This window comes from Chionomys nivalis, chromosome 3, assembly GCF_950005125.1.
Source record: "Chionomys nivalis chromosome 3, mChiNiv1.1, whole genome shotgun sequence".
Lineage (NCBI taxonomy): Eukaryota > Metazoa > Chordata > Mammalia > Rodentia > Cricetidae > Chionomys > Chionomys nivalis.
In genome coordinates, this window is record NC_080088.1 from 86,508,684 (window position 1) to 86,529,892 (window position 21,209).

A 21,209-nucleotide genomic window follows, 5' to 3' on the forward strand; every position below is an offset into this window, starting at 1 on the left:
GCTTAGGTAAAGTAAGGATTACTGAAGAAGGAGAACTGGGGGAAATGGAACTAGCAACCACAAGAAAGACATTCTGGGTATCATATACCTCTAGGGTTTTGAGTTCTTGATCAATGACCTGAATATACACATGGCGGCCATTACTCTGAGTAAGAGCAGATGAAAAGGAGAAAAGACAATTTTAGTCTGAATGTCAATTCTTCTTTGGGCTGGGCATAAATTTACCATCCCAGTGCCAATGTTTAGACTACAGAGGAACTAAAATCTTGTTTACCTGCATATTCCACATTGCTATGTTATGGAAACTGGGGATAGAGTTTTAAAAATGCTTTGAAAGCAGTGTAGATTTTGTGAATGGTGCATGTTTTTTTTTTCCTGCTGTCTTGACTGCGTGAACTCTGCTGAAATCTCTATCAACAGGTATTTACTAGTGGCTAATTGGTCACATGCCTTAAAGGCCTTAAACCTGAATCAGCTTTTCTTGAGCTCCTTATTGGGATTCAATTGGTTCTCTCTCTCTCTCTCTCTCTCTCTCTCTCTCTCTCTCTCTCTCTCTCTCTCTCTCTCTCTAAAACTGTTTCCATTTTGTGATATGAATTGTAAATAAAAATAGAAGGCATGTGTGATATTTCTGTTTGTAAAACTCATTTCCTTTGGAACCTCGGAAAGCATACTGCCTTCTCTGTTATTCCCTTTCCTTCCTATCTTGTTTATTTTCGCTTCAGTTATCTGACATCACCCGAGACCAGGATAAGTTGATAGTTCAAGACTATCCTATTTAATAGGCAGTGTGGCTTTCCTATAGGTGGGGGGAATAGGATTTGGGAATGGGTGAAGACAGGAAGAGGAATCTGTAGATGAAAAAGATGGGAGGGTTCTGAACAGATCTGAGCGGGGCTTAATGCCAACTGATGACAGGGCTATAATCCTCTCAGGCTTGGGTGAATGCTCAGCCCTGCACGGTGTCTGAGGACATAGAGGTGGGTAACACAACCTGGGTCCGAAGGTTAGGCTACAGGTGAAGGTTAGGCTACAGGTGGTGACTCAAAGGGTCTGCAAGCAGAGGGGTACCCAAGTCTCCTGGTTCCCCCACCTTGGAGGAGGAGGCCTAAGGAGGCACCTCCTCCTCCGCAGCGCCCCGCCCCCGCAGCGCCTACGCGGCCAGCTCCTGACCGCTCACCATTGGCCGCAGCGCTCGCCAATCCAGCCCCCTGGCCGCGAAGGGGGCGTGGCCGCGCGGTGCCGGGCCGGGGGCGGCGTCTGTCGCCGCTGTGCGCTGCGGTGCGGGCGGCGGGACGATGGATCCAGGATCGCGGCGTGGTGAGTGCGGCTGTCGTCCTTCCCAGGCTCCTGGCCGACCTCCGGGGGACGGGGGGCGGAATTCCGGGGGCGCGGCGCTCGGGCTGCGGACCTGCCCTGGTCCCTCCCGGCCGCAGGTGGCGCCGCATCCTCCCTGCGCATCCTTCATCCCGATAGCTCCCGTCCCGCGTGCGGCCTGGCCTGCGCCGGGGTCCTGCGGGCCGCGTGCACCGTGGCTTCGGCTGCTCCCGGCCTGGTCCACGGCTCAGCTTCCCGGACTGAACATCATTCCCACCCTCTGGGTTTGGTACTTCCCAGGAAATGCCGGTTTTCCCTCTTGGTTTAGCCTCTCTGCAGTGGAGAGCAGAGTTCTTAATTATTGAGAAACTATGCGATAGGCCTGGGATTAAAGGGAGCTTGTCAGTTGTTGAGTGGAATAAAAAATTCTTTATTATTTAGGGTTTGGCTTTAATATGGTGATTGCCTTCTAGCAGGGATTTTTTTTTTTTTTTGAGTTTTCGAAAGCCGAAGGTTAGAAAGGGTCCTTTTTATTTGGCGTCGAAGCTCTTAAATTCAAATGCCTAGTGAGACATGATATTTTGACTTTTAATATTCCGAATCCACGTTTTTGTAAGGGGAGGGACTGACCATTTGAAATGTTTTACATTTTGAAAGTTTGGCTTGTCCAAAAACTGTGAAAATACCTGCGACTGTACAGTAAACCGAGTTTTATATACTTGGCTGGTTTCTCTGTCTCGCCCAGGGCAAATTCTCCTGAGCACTGGCTGTTTTTGTGCATGCTTTACCAAACTTTCCTATTCAAGCAGCGAGACAATGCCGTCAGTGGATCTTTTCAGTCAGTTCTTTCATCTCCTTGAGAGGCTAAACCAGAGAGAGCAGGTTTGACCTTTCCCAAAGGCAGTTAAAGATCGCATCCTCTCAGCTTCCTTCTCCCAGGGTTCTAACAGTTGCCTTGTAGCGCTCAATTTTCTGAATCTAAAAGATCGTTAGAGTTGATTTTTAAGAAAGTTCTGTTGTTTTAGATGTTCAAAGCTCCCTGGATTGTAAAGGAGACTTTCCTTGGGCTGGTATTTGTGTTGCTTCACTTCCAACAGGGGAAAGGATTTTGTTCTAGAGCCGTGCACAAACATCACGTTTGCGCAGCTTTCCAAGGGAAGCTGCTTTAGAGCATTGCTTGATTGGTTTGCTTAAAATTTATAATCTCATTCTTACTGATGGATGCTGGTCATTTCAAAAATTCTGAAAATAAATCCGGAACCAATTTTGCTAGGTGGTTATGCCAACACGGACAGCCCCTGCTTAAACTTGGTTCATCATCAGTAGGTGTAGGCATACTTTACAGTTTTCATAGATACTTATATGTTGACAGGCAATTTTTAATGGTTATTGGGATGCTTGGATGAAAACATCTTCATTCGATACATATGAAAAGACTTGTCTGTACTATGCTCCACTGGATTTCTGACTCCAGAAATGCCCTTTGAAGAAAGTAGGTTGTGCTTTTCCCTTGGGAGTGTGTCTCTAAATTGCTGTACAGACTTCAAATTTCTCACCTTCTCAATTATTTAAAAGTTAATTAACTGATTATAAGTGCTTGTTTAAATTCAGTTTATGTGTGTATGTGTGCTCATATGTGTATATGTGTACGTGGGTCCTCTGTCGATCTTTGACTTTCTTGAGGCACAGTCTCACTAAACTTCAGGCTCTCAGTTTTTCTGCAGTCCCCTTGTCTCTGCCTCCTTTTGCTCCCCAGTGCTGGGGTTATAGGTGCACAACTATACCTGGCTTTTTACAGGGGTGTTTAAGATCCAAACCTGCGTCCTCATATATGTGCAACAAACACCCACTGAGCTCCTGGCTTCCCAGAATGAGCACGGTCCTCAGAGCATTATATTGTACTTAGGCATTGCTTCTAACTTACTTTTGGGCATTTGGAACCACATGCACATTGGGAAAAATATTTAATGTCAACATAGAGATGTATGGAATAAAGAGTATCAGTTTCTACCCTCCCCGCCTTGTGTCTGCACTGATGCTGTTTCTTTAGGGCTAACCAAACTTAATACTATGGGGTATGTCTTTCCAGATTCTTTAGAAATTAATTAATTATTTATGGGTGTTTTGCCTGCATGGATGTCTATGCAGTGTACACATGGAGGCCAAAAAAGAACATAAGATTCTCTGGAACTGGAGTTATAGATGGTTTTGAGCCCACATGTGGGCCCTGTGAACTGAACCTGAGTCTTCTGGAAGAGCAGCAAGTGCTCCTATCCACAGAACCATCTCTCCAGCCCCCAGATTTGAGTTTTTTTTTTTTTTCAAGTGGCCTTTTCTATATAGGTGAGTGCCTACTCAGTACCAAGAACTCACTGGGTTGCAGAAGTCAGAGATACGAGATTTTCAGATTTCCATACCCTATCCTGACCGACAGTGGGGTGTGGTCAGCATTATGATGGACAAGCTTCATGAATGACTTAATGTATTCATTTACTTCTCTTCAACCTTCAGGATACTTTAGGGTTTGTCATGCATGGTATGAATATACCGATCAACAGGGCAGATATCTCTGTTGGCTGTAGAAGGAGAGAGCCACTTGGCCGCTTGTTCGTTTCCTGGCCGCCCAGACCCCGGCGGGGGAAGGAAATGAACTGGAAGAGGAAGGGCTGGGAGGAGGGAAATTTGAGGAGGTAGAATTGCTAGAACTTCATCATTGGTTGGGTGACTGTTTGTGATTCAGGCTAGCTGGATGATAGCTTTTAGGGCAGTACTCTGTTGCCCTTGGTGGTTTGTGACTTGGTTGGCAACCCAGTCACATCTAGGCTTAGACAGGACAGCCACGTCTGCTGCTAGTGATGGGGAGATGGTGGGTTCGCTTGTCCAGGCTAAATCTCAGCTGCTGTGGGACAAGTGTTCTGGAGTGTAAGAACAGTGGTAGGTGGCATGAGATTTGAGGAACTCTGTGTTTGAAAAATAGGTATGAGGTGTTTGAGAAGCAAGAAGGGTCTTGGTGTCCAAGGGAGCCTCTGCCGGCAATGACACCTAGTGGTGAGAGCCCTAAGGCCCGTGTGCACCAGGGTTCACAGTGGGTGGAAATCTAGAGTGTAGACTGCCTTGTTCTAGGACTTTGGTGGTAACAGTAAAGGGTGGATGCAGAAAGTGGGGGTGAAGGACGGCCTTGTTGATTTTGGCTTTACCTGGAAGGGTCTGAGTTAGTGTAAAGAACTTGGATGGGAGATATTGGAGAAAGGTATCTCTTCATAGAGACTTCAAGGTAACTGTTGGCTTTGGCCTAGGGGTGCCATAGTCTCCCTAGTGGTCTCCCAAACCTTTTTGCTTTGGATTAAGAAATGAAAGGAAAAGAGAGGAGCCAGTCAATGTAGTTGGGCTCCGAAAACTCCAGGAAGAGAGAAGAGGAGAAATTCTTTCTTCCAGATGGGCACTAGAGATAGGCATCTGGTACAGGATATTTTTTTTCCTTCTTTCTCAAGACATGGAGTTTTAAGAATAGGGTAGTTCTTATTTGAATGGATTCCAGCTTGGGCTAGTCTGTCTTTGGGTTCCCTGTGAGGTCATGTTGTCCTCAAATGGGGGAGTATCCCCCCTTATTTTCCTTCGGTCTTTTTCATTGATGAATGAGTACTCTCTCTGAGTTATGTCTGCACTTGCCTCAAGGCCGGCTGTTTGGTCAGAGCCCGTGCTCCTAGGCTGGCAGACAGCCCTTGACAGAGACTTCTCCACGTTCACATTTCAGTCGCTTCTTCCTTCGCGTTTCCCTGCACCCATGCCCACTCTTGGAGGTTACCACCTTGTTTCGTTTTTTTCTTTTCTTCTGTTTTTGTCTCCCCCCCCGCCCCGAGGACACTTTTAAATAACTTTTTATTTCAATTTTAGATGCTCCAAATATCCTAGGGTACACTCTCATCTTCCAGCTCAAGCTTTTATGCCTTGGTTCTGCTCTTAGCATCTGGGATGATTTTCAGCTTTGTGTTTTACCTTTCCTGGGTGGTACAAACGATTAGTACAAACAAACCTATGCCCTGGCCATGCTAGGTATGCCATCCACCGAGTCCTCTTAAAGGTTTCTTATTTTGAGATAGGTTTCACTGAGTTACCCAGGCTGCTCCAGTGAATCCTAGGATTCTCTTGCCTCACTCTCTTGGATAGCTGGGATAAATAGCTGCAATTACTAGCCTATATCACCAGGCATAGACTTCACTTTCTATTTTTTTTTTTTTGGAAACTTTTCCTGGAACACATTTTTAGGGTCCTCTTTACCATCAGATTAGTGGAGCCAAATAAATCCTGAATAAATGCTGAAATTGGTCGAAAGTGTCTTCTGTCGTATTACATATTTTAGATATAAATATAAATGTGAGTAAATATGTATTATATGTAGACTCTTTTACCATGTAATTTTACATTTATTTATTATATATATTTATACGTATATATTGACTCTTTTGCCATGTAATTGTACAGTTTCCTTTCTTTTCAGTGTGCTCGTCATTTTAGTCTGTTAGGGTAACAAATGTCCGCAAACTTATAACAAAGTGAATAAGGTTTGTTTTGGTTCAGTGTTTTAGGCTGTGATCCATTGGCCCTCTTTTGTCTTTAGGCATATGACAAGTTGTCACATCATGATATAAGTGACTCAGTGCTTCAAGGCCAGTGTAAGTGTGGGAAGAGGAATCCGAGGTCCTTTAGTACCACAGCCCCGATGCCTTGAAACGTCCCACCAGGCCTCGTCTCTCATCTTACCATCTCCCTGGCACATATCTCTGGCAGTCAAAACTTTAAACCAGACCGTGGAGTGCTGACATCTCAACTTTAGCAGTCAATCCTTATGTTTGGATGCCTGTGTCGTAGGTACCATTGTAGTTGCTTGACGTGATCAAGCTCCTGTTTAAGTATCCTTCTTCTGGATCAGAAGTGCTTTCGATGCTGGAAGTTTCCGCATAAACATAATGAAGTATCATGGGTATGGGATCCATGTACAAACACAGAATTCACTAGTGTTTTGTGTATATCATACATATGGCCTCAAGTTAATCTTGCACAACGTTTATAATATATTTTTGCATAAAATATTTTGTGGTGGGGATTTTTCTACTTGTGTCATATGTCAGAGCTTATGAAGTTTCGGTTTTTAAATTTTTATTTTGTTATGTGCGTGTGTTTGTGTCTGTGTGCCTGTGTGTGCCTTGGCGTGTGTGTGGTCAAAGGTCACATTTCAGGAGTCTGTCTTTTCCTTCGAACATGGAGTCAGACAGCAAGAGCTTTTACCCACTGAGCCATCCTGTTAGCTTTGGTCTTTGGATTAGAAGATACACTGGTTAGTGTTTGTCATCTTGACCCAGGTTGAGTCACCTGAGAAAAGGGAACCTTAACTGAGGAATTGTCTCTGTCAGGTTGGCCCATGGGAGTGTCTGTGGGACATTTTCCTGACTAATGGTTGATGTGGTAGGGCCCAGCCCCCTGTGGGTGGTGTCACCACTAGGCTGGTGGTCTGGGGTCCTATGCGAAGGCAGTCTGAGAAAGCTGTGGAGAGCAAGCCAGTGAGCAGTGCTCCTCTGTGGCCCCCACCTATGCGCCTGCCTCAGGTTCCTGCCGTGACTTCCCCCCATGATAGGCTTTGATCAGGATGGGTAAGTCAAATAAATCCTTTTCTCCCATAGCTGCTATTGGCCATGGTGTTTCTCACAGCTAGAGGAAGCAAACAGGACAGCAGTGTTCAGTCCACTCAGAGAAACTGTTTTCTCCTGGTAAATCACGATTATTTTATAGATTGTCTTTCTCGTTTATTTGTTTTAAACTACCGCTACGTGATCTTAGTCAGAGTGCAGGTTCTAAGTTGTGCCTCTGGCCCTGGACCTGTGCTAGATGGAGCTGTGTGATAGTTAAATTGCCCAAAAGAATACAAGACTACAAGGAACATCCTACTTTAAGAGTTAATATCATGCCGGGCGATGGTGGCGCACGCCTTTAATCCCAGCACTCAGGAGGCAGAGGCAGAGGCAGGCGGATCTCTGTGAGTTCGAGACCAGCCTGGTCTACAAGAGCTAGTGCCAGGACAGGCTCCAAAGCCACAGAGAAACCCTGTCTCGAAAAACCAAAAAAAAAAAAGAGTTAATATCATGAGCTGGGCTACGGTGGCGTGCACCTTTAATCCCAGCACTCGGGAGGCAGAGGCAGGTGGGTCTCTGTGAGTTCTAGGCCAGCCTGGTCTACAGAGAGAGTTCCAGAATAGTCAGGGCTACACAGAGAAACACTGTTTCCAAAAGAGAGAGAGAGAGAGAGAGAGAGAGAGAGAGAGAGAGAGAGAGAGAGAGAGAGAGAGAGAGAATATTAATATAAATGGACAGAAACAGCCCTCAGTTATACTTTAAGCTATGTTATACTTTAAAGATCTCATAATAACTATTCCTTTAGTAAGAGATGTACTTAAAATATTTTTATTATTATATTCACTATATTCACCCTCTCTGTTTCTCTCTCTCTCTTTTCTCCCTTTCTCTCTCTCTCTGTCTCTCTGTCTCTGTCTCTCTCCGCCCTGCCCTCCCCTCCCCTCCTCCTGTTTAGATCAGAGGACAACTTGAAGAAGTTCTTTCTACCTTATGGGTCCTGGAAATTAAATGCAGTTCCTCAGGCTTGGTAGCAAGTTCCTTTACCCATCTAGCCAGCTTACTGCCCCTGAGAGATGAACTTTTATACCCAGAGGTCCTTTCCTCACTGCTGAGCCTTCCTGCTTTTCTGAGTTGGAACTCAGTGTCTTCTGTTCTCCCTCTTTATCTACCATTTTCTTCTACTTTTCTGACCCCTTCACTTAAAACCTGTGTCAGCTGTAAAATTCTTCCGTCCTTGAGACTGCCAACCTGAAGAAGGGACCCTGCCTTCCCACATCAGCAGTGTGGAGTTCCGGAGGTGGCTGCTGGGACTTCCAGGATTTTGTGTCTCTGAACAGAAAGGGGAAATGGACAGAGGCCCGCGTCTGATACTTATAAAGCTTGGCTGTATTGAGCAAGGATAGGTAGGAAGCAGATCTGAGCAGGGAGGGGCTCCTGGGAGAGGTGCCCCAAAGGTCCAGGTGCTTGTGTTGCGCCTTGTCATGTGTGTGGAGTCAGTTACTCACTGGCTTTGTTGGGTCAAGTGTCCCTCTTCCTCTTTGCCAGCAGGTTTTTTTTTTTTCTTGGATGCTAATTTTGCAGTCCTTGTGTGAGGCCTGGGCTTCACTCTTGGATCTACTCCCCAGCCTCAATAGTACCACCAAGCCTGGCTTTTTGATTTTTAACATAAAACTAGAAGTTGCAGAAGTCCCCCAATTCCCCAGTCACTGGGCAACTGGTTTTAATTATACAATGCGATATCGTTTCTCAAGACTACACTGCAGTTGAATCATTCTTTGAAATATTCTGACTATTAAACTGTTATTTATTTTTCAAAGTTGACATCACAGTTTATAGCAGTTTCAAGGTTTGTCCGGGATAATGATAAATTCATACCTGAGCTGTACTCACAGTTTTCACAACTTCTCTGCTGTTTGTGTCTTACATAAGCTCTATACTTCCTTAAAACAAACACAAAGAATCACAAAAGCGTCGAATCTTGAAGAATTGTAGAAGGCTCCCATGCTGTTATAGTTAGCTTTAGCTGTCAACTTTACACAACCAAGTGCCACTTTGGAAGAGGGAGCCTCAGTTGAGGAATTGCTTTCATGAGATTGGCCTGTGAGTATGACCTGTAGGGCATTTTCTGATTGCTAATTAATTTAGGAGGGCCCATCCCACTGTGGGCAATGCCATCCCTAGGCAGTAAGGTCTAGGCTGTTTAAGAAAGGTAGCTGAACACGAGCCTGGGACCAAACCTGTAGTAGGAGGCTGCTAGTTAGTTCCTGGCTGCTAAGCCCCAAAATGACCACACAGAGACTATATTATTTGCAATACTGCTGACCAATAGTTTAAGTGTATTTCTGGATAACTCTTATATCCTAAACTAGCCCATCTCCATTAATCTGTATATTGCCATACCAGGTAAAGTTCCAGTATCTGTCTCCGGCAGGGCTACATGGCTTCTCTTGACTCAACCTTCTTTCTCCCAGCATTCAATTTAGTTTTCCCTGCCTACCTAAGTTCTGCCTTCTGTAGGCTTAAGACAGTTTCTTTATTAACCAATGGAATTCGCAACATACAGAGAGGAATCCCACATCACCTCCCCTTTTCTGTTTAAATAAAATGGAAGGTTTTAACTTTAACATAGTAAAATTACATATAACAGTTATCAAGCAAGAATTACAGCTACACTATTTATATTCATTTTATCTTTTATCATAACTAAGGAAAACTATACCTATATATTCTTCAACTCCATCAAAGACTCCAGAAGGATATAATAGTACCTAAGTAAACAGAAGGGGCATTGTAAGCTACTTCCAGAACTCTAGAATTGACAGAGACATCTCACTGTCTGGAGAGTCACCCAAAGTTCTTCCATACCGTTGGGGTATCCATCTTCAGCCTACAGGCCCATAGTATCCAGAAGATTTTTCCGTGAAGAAGAAAATTTGAAAGACAGTTCCGCCTATATTGGCAGCTTGTCAGTCACTTTCTTCTGTGTCCTGCAGAATGTCTTGCAGACTCTTTCTTGAAACAGAAACCCCAAAGGATCGTCTCACCTTTAGGAAAGTTCAGCAGTCATTTCTCTGTGGGTCCTGCATGTCCAGTTCATACAGCATAGCATCAAGAAGTTCAGGCAAGAGCAGTTTCTTGCCCAAATCGCTAATCAATGCCATAAGGAGCCTCTTTGGTGCCCATCTTCCTCTTGAAGTAATTGGTACTGCCAGGAGCAGATGTGTCTCATGTTATGAAAAGTCCTAAGTTTTTAAACATTTTAAATGCCATATTCTGAAGATCTCTGAAAGATTTTAAGAATCCCTATCTAACTGAAATATATCTCAATATATCTAATAAAAAACCTAACATGACTACGAAGCTTGACTATTAAAGATGCTCATCTATCTTAATTATACATTACATTTTTAAATGAACTGTGTAATCATAATACCTTAGTCAAGAGCAGAAATATATATCAATAGACCAAAATCAGTGCCAATGCAAATTATTCATATCTATATCACAAATCAGTGAGCACCATAGCATTCTTCCTTGGCTTTTGCTTTAGTCCTTCTTCACGTTCCTCCCTCAGCTTTCCTCAGTTATGGGCTGTAATCTGTAAACCGAAAAAACCTCCTCCCCAATTTGCTTTTGGTCAGGCATTTATTACAACAGCAGAAAGCCAGCTGGGACAGGCAATAAAATGGTTAGGACAGGCATACAGCTGCCACACTCTCAGTCTATTTATTAACTCTGTTTTGCCAGTACGCACTTGGAAGTTTATGGCTTTACTGTTTTGGTCTTTGATATCTAATGACTGTCAGACTTAATTTAGACCCAGCATCTTATTCTGCATTTTTATATACTCAGGGTGCTTTCTCTTTTTGTACAAAGAATTTAGGTCTGCTTGTGGGTAAATGAAAGTTGCTAGTTGTTTTTAAGTGGGTGTGTTTATTGTCTGAGATGCTTGTGGTTTTATTGGCCATAGCCGGTGGAGGCTTCTTGCTTGTCTTCCATTAAGTGAAGATCTGAGTTAGATCACAGGAAGTACCCGTAACAATAAAGAGCTAAATGTGAATTCTGAGGATCATTAATCTATGGGGACCGAGAGTGAAACACTATGACCCGTCCCTCTGGTATGGTTAAGTCTCCATGGCCAGAATTTTAAATGGCAGAGCTAACAGCTTCAGTAACTGCAAGATTTCAATGCCTTGGCCAGAGAAATCTGTATGTTTGGAGGCTTCTGTCTTCGGCACAGCTGGCGTCCCTAGTGGACTTCTGCATGGCTGCCCTGGTAGGCAGCCTCTTTTCACCTTGCATCATGCTTTCTGCAGGAGCTGGGGTCATGGGTGGTTTAGCTGGTAGCTAGGGAGAAAATAAGAGCCAGTCTCAAACTGCTGGCTGTGCTAGGGCTCAACCTCATTTGTCCTGATTTAGTAGACTAGAAAATGTAGTGTAGCTAGGAACCCCCACAGAAGAGATGATGTCGGTCAGCCCAGGGCTGAGAGTGGTAGTTTGTATCCTTAGTGAGGGCACCCAAACTCAGCTCTATGCTGTAGTTTGACTGTTCATCAAAAGAACACCAGTTTCTGTAATAAATCCTTGATTTCACATCGCATATCCTTCAAGCTGCCATTCAGAAACATAGTTTAAATGGAGTGTGTGTGTGTGTAAGATGGCTATAGGATTTGTGTGACATTTCTCAGCATGGGGGCAGGGCACAGTATTTTGTGCTGTATAGTAAAGGTAGATTTAGAGACCAAAGAGGGTTGCTTCATTTATCTGGAGTGTTCTGCTTCCTGTGTGCTGAAGCAGAGGTTGGTGCGCTCATTCGTTTTCTGTTTTTTGTGTCAACTTGACACAAGCTAAAGTTATCTGGGAAGACTGAACCTCAGCTGAAAAATTGCCTCTTTCAGAGTCTTGATTAATGACTGATGTAGGATGACCCAGTCTGCTGTGGGCCAGGCTATCCCTAGCCAGGCAGGCCTGGGTGCCAGGCTGAGCAAGCCATGGGGGAGCAATCAAGTTAGCAGTGTTCCTCCAAGGCTTCTGCTTCAGTGTCTGCCTCCAGGTTTCTTTCCTGGCTTCCTTTATAATGGATGATGTTTGAGAGTGTAAGGGAAATAAACCATTTCCTCCCCGAGTTGCTTTTGGTCAGAATGTTTTATCACATCATCAGAATGTGAGCTAGAACAGTTGGCAAGCTGCATCCTGGGAGCCAAGCCCGGCTTGTTACTTGATTTTGTAGGATTACAGCCATACCATTTCTGTGTGGTGTGTGACTTAGGACAGCTGGTGAGGGTGGACCGGATGTCCGTGGTGGCAATGGCAAGTGTGCAAGCTGCAAAGAATGGAATATTTAGTGTGTGACATTTTACAGCCAAAACACTTGCCCCCAGTTTCAGAGGATCAGCTTAGTACCGTTCTTATGGGATGTGTACTTCGTAGTCTGTCGCCAGTGAGAGAGAACTTCTGACATTCCTGGAAGGACTGGTTGTACACGGGTATTTCACCCAACCCAGGCTCTCGACTGGATTGTGAGGGCCTCTGCTAGAGTCCAGGCAGTTTGACTTTTAGATCAGGTGGCCATGGCAGCGGTGGCTGTCTGTCCTATGAGCAGGAATGATTCTAAGCCCTTTCTCAGCCCAGAAGGACAGCCTGTGGGCACTGAAGAGGGGAGTGACATTTGCCTGTTTTTGCATAGCAGGGCCATGGTAATTTTAATTTGGGGAAAACAGTTTCCCTGAGCTATAAAAAGTCAGTAATCTGTCGAGAGTGTCTTGTGGAGAGTTGCTGTCTTCATGTGTACCCAGCAATATGAATTAGTTGCAAAATGTACCTCTGTGTAATTAAACAAATTGCTGTGCTCCCCAGAGTTATGGATATGACCCAATTAAACTTGGGATGATGTCTAAAGAAATTACTTTATTTTCCAGGCAGGTGACATTAAGCTATTTTGAGTAATGGTTAGTTGAAAAAAATGTGATTTTTAAAAAATAATTGTGGGGGAGGTAATTTACTTTTCTATTCTCCATAACAGAGTGTCTACATAATTAGAAATATTTCTAGTTTTGATAGGTTAGTTTTAAAATGAAACCTAAAGCCATAACTTGTAGGATTTTTTTTTAATAAACACATTTTCTACAGCAGCTGGAACTAAATTTCATAAGGATTTGAATGACACAATTAATACATTTCTCTGACATGCCCAGATGTTGCTCCTAAAAGCTATGAACACACATTCTTTAAAGTTCACGCAGACATTTACACAAGCTCCCAGCTCATTGAAGCAAAGGAAAATCCCAGCAGGTGCTAGAGGACTCAAACAAAGAAGAATGCTGTTCTTCAAATTATACAGAATCCAATAGCCAAATGTGTCCAGAAAATGATTCCCTAAGTAAACCATGGTCAGAGAAGATGTTATAATAGGAATGATCACATTTTAGAAATATTTTGATTAGAATCCATATGAAAATACTCTATGTAAGGACATGAGATGCAGCTAAAGTTGTACTCAGAGTAACATTCTTAGCCATAAACGCATGCATTAGGAAAGTACATGTGAATGCAGGTTCCTGTGAAGGCCAGAAGAGGGTACCAAAGCCTCTGGAGTTGGAATTATAGCGATGTGATCCACCTAGTGTGAGTGCTGGGAACCTATCCAAGGTTCTGTGGAAGATGGATATACACTCTATAACCACTGAACTTATCTCTCTTGCCTCAAGAGATTTTTTTGTTGTTGTTGTGTTTGTGAGTGGGTGTTGAATTCTATCAAAAAGCTTCTTCACCCTCTCTGGAGGTAACAATATAATTCTTCTCTTGCTGTTTATTAATTTGGTGAATTATCTTGCCACAGTTGCTAATAGTGAAACATTGTTACATTCCTGGTATGACCCCTTGATGGTGTTTCTTCAATCTTTCTGTTTTCTATGTGTTATTTGGTCATGTAAGTCATTAGCTTTTCCTTCATTGGAAGCATGTAAGACTTTCAGTCTTTTAAGTAGTCATTATCTATGTCAGTAGTTTTGTCATGAGTTTTATTTTATCTGATATTATTAAAACATAATATTTCCATTTGCCTAATAATTTTTTGTCTACTCTTCAACCTTTTGAGTATGCATTTGAACCTCCTATAAATGCATAATTATTCTGCATTTCAAACATGACTCATATAACCAAAATAGTTAAACTTTGCTCTAAACAATTTGAAAAGTATTTTCCATTCAATAGGCAAGTTAGGATCATTTACATTAATTGCTATATAATAGCTATGTTTGTTTTCAGTTCTGTCACTGTTACAATTATGTCTATATTTCAGTTCACGTTATTTACTTAGTCATTGTTAGATTTGTTTCATTGATTAAATTCTTTGGATGTCAGGAAAGACTTTCTTGTTCTAGTGATTACCTTTGAAATAGCAACTTCAGGAGCACCTTAATGTCTTGCTCATTTTGGCCTGCCTGTTTTGACTAGCATCCTTTTCTTCTCGCCTATTACCTGCATCGTCATAGTGACCTCACTGTGTTCTCCTCTCTCTCCCCTTACCTCTCAATATCTTGGTGGTATTCTACATATTTAGGGCATAGAAGGTTTAGCCGTCATTAATTAATGTATTTTTATTTCATGTATACGAGTGTTTGCCTCCATGTATGTATGCACACTACCTGCATTCAGTACCTATGGAGGCCATAAGAGGGCTTTGAATCCCCTGGAGTTGGACTGTGGAGTTTTGGGCTGCCATGTTGGTTCTGGGAAGCCAACCTGGGTTCTCTGGAAGAGCAACAGTGCTTTTAACCACTGAGCCGTCTCCTCTGCCTCATGCCCCAGTCTTGTTTCTCCTTCATGCTACAACTCAATACACAAAATGTCCACTTCTTCACTCTCCTTTTCCTCCGGTTGCTTGAGTAACCCCTCAGTCTGAGAGACTTCCGGCTCTGATGCTCCTGTTGAAGAGAATGAGCCACCTCTTGCTCATGATCTCCCTAGGATGGTGTTAGTTGCGTACCATGTGGGGGATAACTGAGAACTTATTATTGAGATAATCGGCTGTGAGTGTGGCCCAAGTGATGAGCCTGGGTTTTAGAAGCATGGGTGGAACCCTCAGGAGGGATGGTGTGTAAGTTCTCTGAGTCTGCTTGTTCACATGTATGTGTATCTGTACTTAAATGGCCTTGATACTGGAAGGAAGCTCAGTTGTCTATCTTTAGTTTCATTTATTTTCCTTAATTTTTAAAATGATTTTCGACTTCTGTGTTGCTTTTGTTTTGTCAAATCTGATGCAGGCATTCATTCTCCACGCTTTCATCTGTTTCTCTGTAGCCCTGAGGACATTTTCTGTACTCTTCAAATGTAGCGTACTAGATTTAGAATTTTTAAAATATTTTTTCAAGACAGGGTTTCTCTGTGTAACCGTTACTGTCCTGAAACTCACTCTGTAGACCAGCCTGGCCTTGAACTCTCAGAGATCTTCCTGCCTCTGCCTCCCAAGTGCTGGGATTAAAGTTGTATGCCACCACCGGCCGGCTTAGATTTAGATTTAATAGTTTACCAGGGCATACTTTAAAGTTCTTTGTCCTTAGCATTCCCATTTGGCTCTTAAAATATGTCATTTCATGTCCTTTATTTTCAGAAAGTTTTATTTGAATATCATTCCAATATTTTGATGTTTTGGGCTTTTTTCTTCAAAGTCTTCTATATATAACTTGAAAGTCTGTTTATTTCCAGTTATACCTGACACTGACTGTTGTTCCCAGTGTCTTAGTTCTTTTCTTCCTGACTCTTCATACTTCATTATCCCATTTAAACCATGTTCCCTTCCTTCTATCCCTTCTTTTCAAAAAACATTTCTTCAGTAATTTTTGATTAAACTGACATTTGACTCTCCTTGATGTTTTTGGGCATTGAATTTAATGTTCAGTTTTCTATAATTTTATGATTTTCTGTGTTTATTTTATTGATTCAAAGCATTCAAGATGGGTAAGAAAAGGATTTTTTTCTTCTTCTTACATTTCTGTATCACTGTTCATCACTGAAGAAAGTCAGGACAGGAACTCAGGCAGAGCAGGAACCTGGAGGCAGAGCTGATGTAGAGCCCATGGAGGGGTGCTGCTTACTGGCTTGCTCCTCATGGCTTGCTCAGCCTGCTTTCTTTTAGAACCCAGGACCACTTGCCCAGCAACCCACAATGGACTGGGCTCTCCCCCATGAATTACTAATTAAGAAAATGCTCTACGGGCTTGCCTCTGGAGCAGCCTTTTAGAGACAGTTTCTTAATTGAGCTTCCCACCTCTTAGATGACTCTGGCTTGTGTCAAGTTGACATAAAGCTATCCAGCACTCCTCTTCTTAGCACCGGCTGAGGTTCCGTGCCATAAAATGGTCCTGGGACATACGTCTGAAAGGTACTGCTTCCTATAGGGATGGTTTACCTTTGGGATTTCCAAAATCCTGACTTCTGGGATCTAGTCTCTGAATTGTGATCCCCTCTGGAGCACTACATGGGATCTGAGGTTTTGGGGGTGTTAACCGGGTGATTTCGGTGTGTCTGGGAACATGACTGGCCTAGTGTGGTGTGGAGCTGCATGCTGCTGATGCTAACCGTTGTATGTGCTGTTTCAAGAAAGATGTAAAATAGGTTCCCAAACACACAGAAGGATCATCTACATATTTTCATTTTCTTCTTGGGGGTTTGCTGTTATATAGAAATGCAATTAATATTTATTTACTTACTAATATTGAACATCGGATGGAGGACGTTGTTCATGCCAGGCAAGTTCTGTACTACCAAAATATATCCATCTTCCCTCCTTTAAATATGAAATTCATTGATTATTTTTATGTGTATTATAGGCCCATATTTCTATATGGTGTGGTAGCCAGGCGCAAAAGCCATAGGCCCCATCTGAGGCGGTTATGTAGCCCTGCAGACAAGCTGTCTCTGCCTAACAAAAGGTCAGGATGTTTGTTGCTCCTTTCTTTGTAATTTGGAGGATGCCTTATAGAGATGCTGATTCAAGCCTATATGACAGCTAGCATACACAGCAGACAGGTAGATGAGGATGTGACAAAACACCATTCACCTGGTTACCTAGGAGACAGGTATTTTCCCACTCAGTTTATGTGTTGGTATAAAAGTTGTTTGGATAATAAACGCAAGAGATCTTCAGGAGAGAAGAAGCCTGAGATGCCCTTCCGTGATGACCGTGTAAGCTGTGTCTTATTATTCCTCGTGACTCCGTACCAGTCCAGTTAGGGAAAATAGTTATCTGTGTTGGGGCCCACGGGCTCTAACAGTGTATGATGTGCGTGTATGTGAGTGTGGATGCATGCATGCCCTGGTTGTGTGTGTGTGTGTTTGTGTGTGTGTGGCGGGGGTCAGAGGACAAATTTCAGGAGTGATTTTCCGTTTTTACTGTGGGATCTGGATCTGGAAATTGAACTCAGGTTGTCAGACTTACGTACCAAATACTGTCACCCAAGCCATTTTGCTGCCCCTTCAATTCCTATTTTAAGCTTTATTTTGAGACAAAGTCTCATTAAATTGCCCAGGCTGGCCTTGAGCTTGAGACACTCCTGCCTTTGCCTCTCAAGAAGCTGGGATTTCTGGCCTGCATCACCAGGCATAGCTAATTACAATTTATTTTTATTTTTATTTTTTTTTTTTGGTTTTTCGAGGCAGGGTTTCTCTGTAGCTTTGGGGCCTGGCCTTGAAATCACAGAGATCCGCCGGCCTCTGCCTCCTGAGTGCTGGGATTAAAGGCGTGTGCCACCAACACCCGACTTATTTTTAACTTTTATTTTGAAACAATTGCAGGCTCATAGTTCAAGGAGGGTGCTGAACAATCCTTCACACTCTCAGCTCAATATCACATCTGTTGGGACTACTGCAGTATCAAAATTAGGAGGCTGATAGGGCTGGAGACGGCTCAGCAGTTAAGAGCATTGGCTGCTCTTGCAGAGGATCTGGGTTCCATTCCCAGCAGTTTATAAATGGCTCTAACTCCAGTCCCGAGGATCTGACCCCCTTTTCTGGCTTTCATGGTCAATGCATGCACATGGTACCCAAACACATAAAATAAAATAAAATAATTGGGAGGACCCATCCTAACTGAAAAAATAATAACTGTAGGCTGGGTAGTGGTGGTGCACACCTTTAATCCCAGCACTAGGGAGGCAGAGGCAGGTGGATTTCTGTGAGTTTGAGGCCAGGCTGGTCTATGGACAGCTATGGCTGCACAGAGAAACCCTGTCTAGAAAAACAAAAACAAACAAAAAAACGAAACAAAACCACTTCAAAATTATTTATTATTATTATTGCGAGTGTGTGCAGCACACCACAGCATGACTATGGAAGTCGGAGGACAAACTTTGCGGAGCCTGTTCCCTCTTCCAGCTCTTCATGGGATCAGATGGTCGGATTTCCCTGATGACTACCGACCCAACTCTTTTTTTCAGATGACTTGAACTTACCTTGTGATTCTTGTGGGCTCTTTTTCATGCGTTGAGGAGTATTAAATCTTCTTTACTTGATATTATACCCAAACCACTCAAAAATGTTGTTTGCTAGTGAAAGGCGGCATTCTATGACAGTAGGGAATTCTAGTTAAATTGACATCATCAAGAACAGAGACAGTTGCTTCCTTGTGTTTAAACAGGAACAGGCCAGTGAACACTAGCTTACACTCAGGGGATGGAGTCTTCTGCTTGAATCTGTGGCAGTGAGTCTCCCCGTGTTTAAACATCTTCTGTAAATGTGTGTATGATGTGTGTGTATGTGAGTGTGGATGCATGCATGCCCTGTGTGTGTGTGTGTGTGTGTGTGTGTGTGTGTGGTGGGGGTCGGAGAACAAATTTCAGGAGTGAGTTTTCCTCTTTTACTGTGGGATTCGGATCTGGGAATTGAACTCAGGTTGTCAGGCTTATGCACTAAACACTTATCCAAGGCAGTGTAAATCTAGTGAAAGACAGTTGTATCCGGATAAGTGAGAAAGCATTGACTAGGCTTGGAGTTGGCATTTCCCATCTCAGCAGAGAGTTGAGCTTTACTAATTAAATCCAACCCCCTATTTAGAAAGGGCAGCGGTGGCAGTGTTTACAGAACTGGGATTGTCCCTGCAAGCCAACCTTACTTAAATCAGGACTGTCCAAATAAAATATCTTGGTGGCCTCTCGTGATCAGAGTTCTGGTGTGTGGCTTACGAATCTCACTAAAACCCACAGGATATTCGTCTTGTAAACAAGGCAGTGGCTATGCCCCATTAGTGGTCTTTTGAAGGTATCAGGTCTGCGCTTTTTCCCTTCTTAATCCTGGCGAAGTCATTTATGCTCAGGGATGTTTCTCCAGACGTTTACTCCATGCCTGTGTCCCCTCCCCCGTGCTGCCTCTGCTCTCGCTGGCATCTGGTAAGAGAATTCAGTGGTTTGACCCGTCTTTTGCCCTGGCAGATGGTGAAGATTTGGTCCAGTCTTAAGCTTGCCTCCCTTTTCCACAGTGTACCAACAAGCACACTTCTGAACAAAAATCTTCTTGCAGTTTTTAACATTACCCACTAAAATATTTTAGGATTTTAAAGATAGTTCTTTAAAAAACTTTTAAAAAAATATTTATTGTATTAGGGTTTGTAGTGTGTGCCTGAGTGTATGCATGCACACCAAGTGCATGTAGGTCCCCTGGAGTTACAGGTGGTTGTGTAGGTACTGGGAGTTAAACTGTAGTCACCTGGAGGAGCAGCCAGTGACTGTAACTGCAGAGCCACCTCTCCAGGACCCTCAATATAATTACCAAGTGACATCCCCAGGACCCTCAATATAACCACTGAGTCATCTTTCCAGGACCCTTAATATAACCAGAGTCATCCCCTCAGCACCCTGACTCTAACCACCGAGTCATCTCTCCAGCCCCTACAATATAACCACTGAGCCATCTCTCCAGTCCCCTTCATAATGATTTAAAAGACCTTTCTGCTTTAAGACTGCTGAAAAATTTTGTATCTTCTAGACCTTAGTAGTTACCATTGAAATATTTGACTCTTCTTTTTTATAAAATGTCCGATAATGACCCCCTGCTAATGTGTTTCTGGTAATGTTAACACAGAATGTGTTCGTTTTTGTACATTCAGTTTCTTTCTCTCTCCTTCCTCCCTCCTTTCCTCCCTTCCTTCTTTCTTTTCCTTCTCTCCCCTCTCCCTCCCCCTGCCTCTTCTTCCTTCCCCTCCTCCTCATTTTTGAGACTAGGTCTCATTCTGTAATTGTGGCTGGCCTGTGTGACTCACTGTTTATCCCAGGCTGGCCTTGAACTCTCCATAGTCTTCCCTCCTCAGCCCCCCAAGAGCCGAGATTCCTGGCCGTGGGTCACCACAGTGGGCTCCATTTCTGCCCTTCCTGTTCCTTGGTTATGGTGCTCCGCCTCACACAGCACTTTTAATTATTGTGTTTTAGAATGTCTTAGTATGTGTTCTTTATTCTTCTTTTAGAGATTTTCTTTGGTTTTTCTGGAATAATTTTAAAGTTAGCCTGTCTGGTTCGTAGAAGATGGTCAGAGATACCCAAGAAAGACATTCTCTCTGCCCTAAGTTCTTGGGGGCCCTGTCCAGGTTCTGATCTGGAAACTCGTTTGTAGACTTCAGTCTGACGTTGGCTCTGGAAACCAGTACTTAGGTTTATGCTGTATTCTTAGACAGTGTTTCCTGGTCCTTTAAGACTTGCTTTGCAGCGGTTTTTGTCTGCATTTTTGTCAGACACCAGGGTTGTAGAAATTCTCCAAATCCACGAGACCGCAGACAGCAGTCTTCTCGTGGCAGACAGCTCAGCTCCGTGTTCCCATGAAACCCAGCTGTGAAGAATGGAAGGCCATTGTCCACCAGTACAGTTAAGGGGTGAATTGAAATGTTGGTAGGAAAAGGGCTTTCCTGCAAAGAGAGAGGCTTCTGAGATGGTTTTGGCAAGCTCATCTCTCTCTGCCTTTTCCTCTAACCCAGTCAGTGTTTGGAGAATAAGCATATCGTCCAGGTTTTCAGAGTTCTCCATTGACAGAGTGAGGGTGGCCCTTACATCTGAGCACAGAACATGATTGTGTGTCTGCAGCAGAAGGAAGGGCTTGAGTTCTCTGCGCGTTGTTCATGGTTGCAGGAAGCCTTCTTCTGAGAGCCACCATCAGAACGGTTGGTTTACTGAAGACAGTCAAGACTGGTAGCTTGTGAAAGCTGAACTCTAGACCTTGATGGGCAGATCAAATCCATGGTTCATGTAACTCTGTGGAAGACTGGAAAACAATAGAACAAACGAT

The 21,209-nt window shown here is 43.4% G+C and overlaps 1 protein-coding gene across 2 annotated transcripts in view; it reads left to right on the forward strand.

Moving 5' to 3' along the window:
- Positions 1-1,225: 1,225 nt before the first annotated feature.
- The window catches only part of Wasf3 (WASP family member 3), an 89,749-nt gene continuing 69,765 nt past the window's right edge, over positions 1,226-21,209 (forward strand). For both annotated transcript variants that reach the window (XM_057765413.1, XM_057765414.1), the window contains exon 1: positions 1,226-1,320. The gene's annotated coding sequence lies outside the window, so the exon portion shown is untranslated. The remainder of the gene's footprint in view (positions 1,321-21,209) is intronic.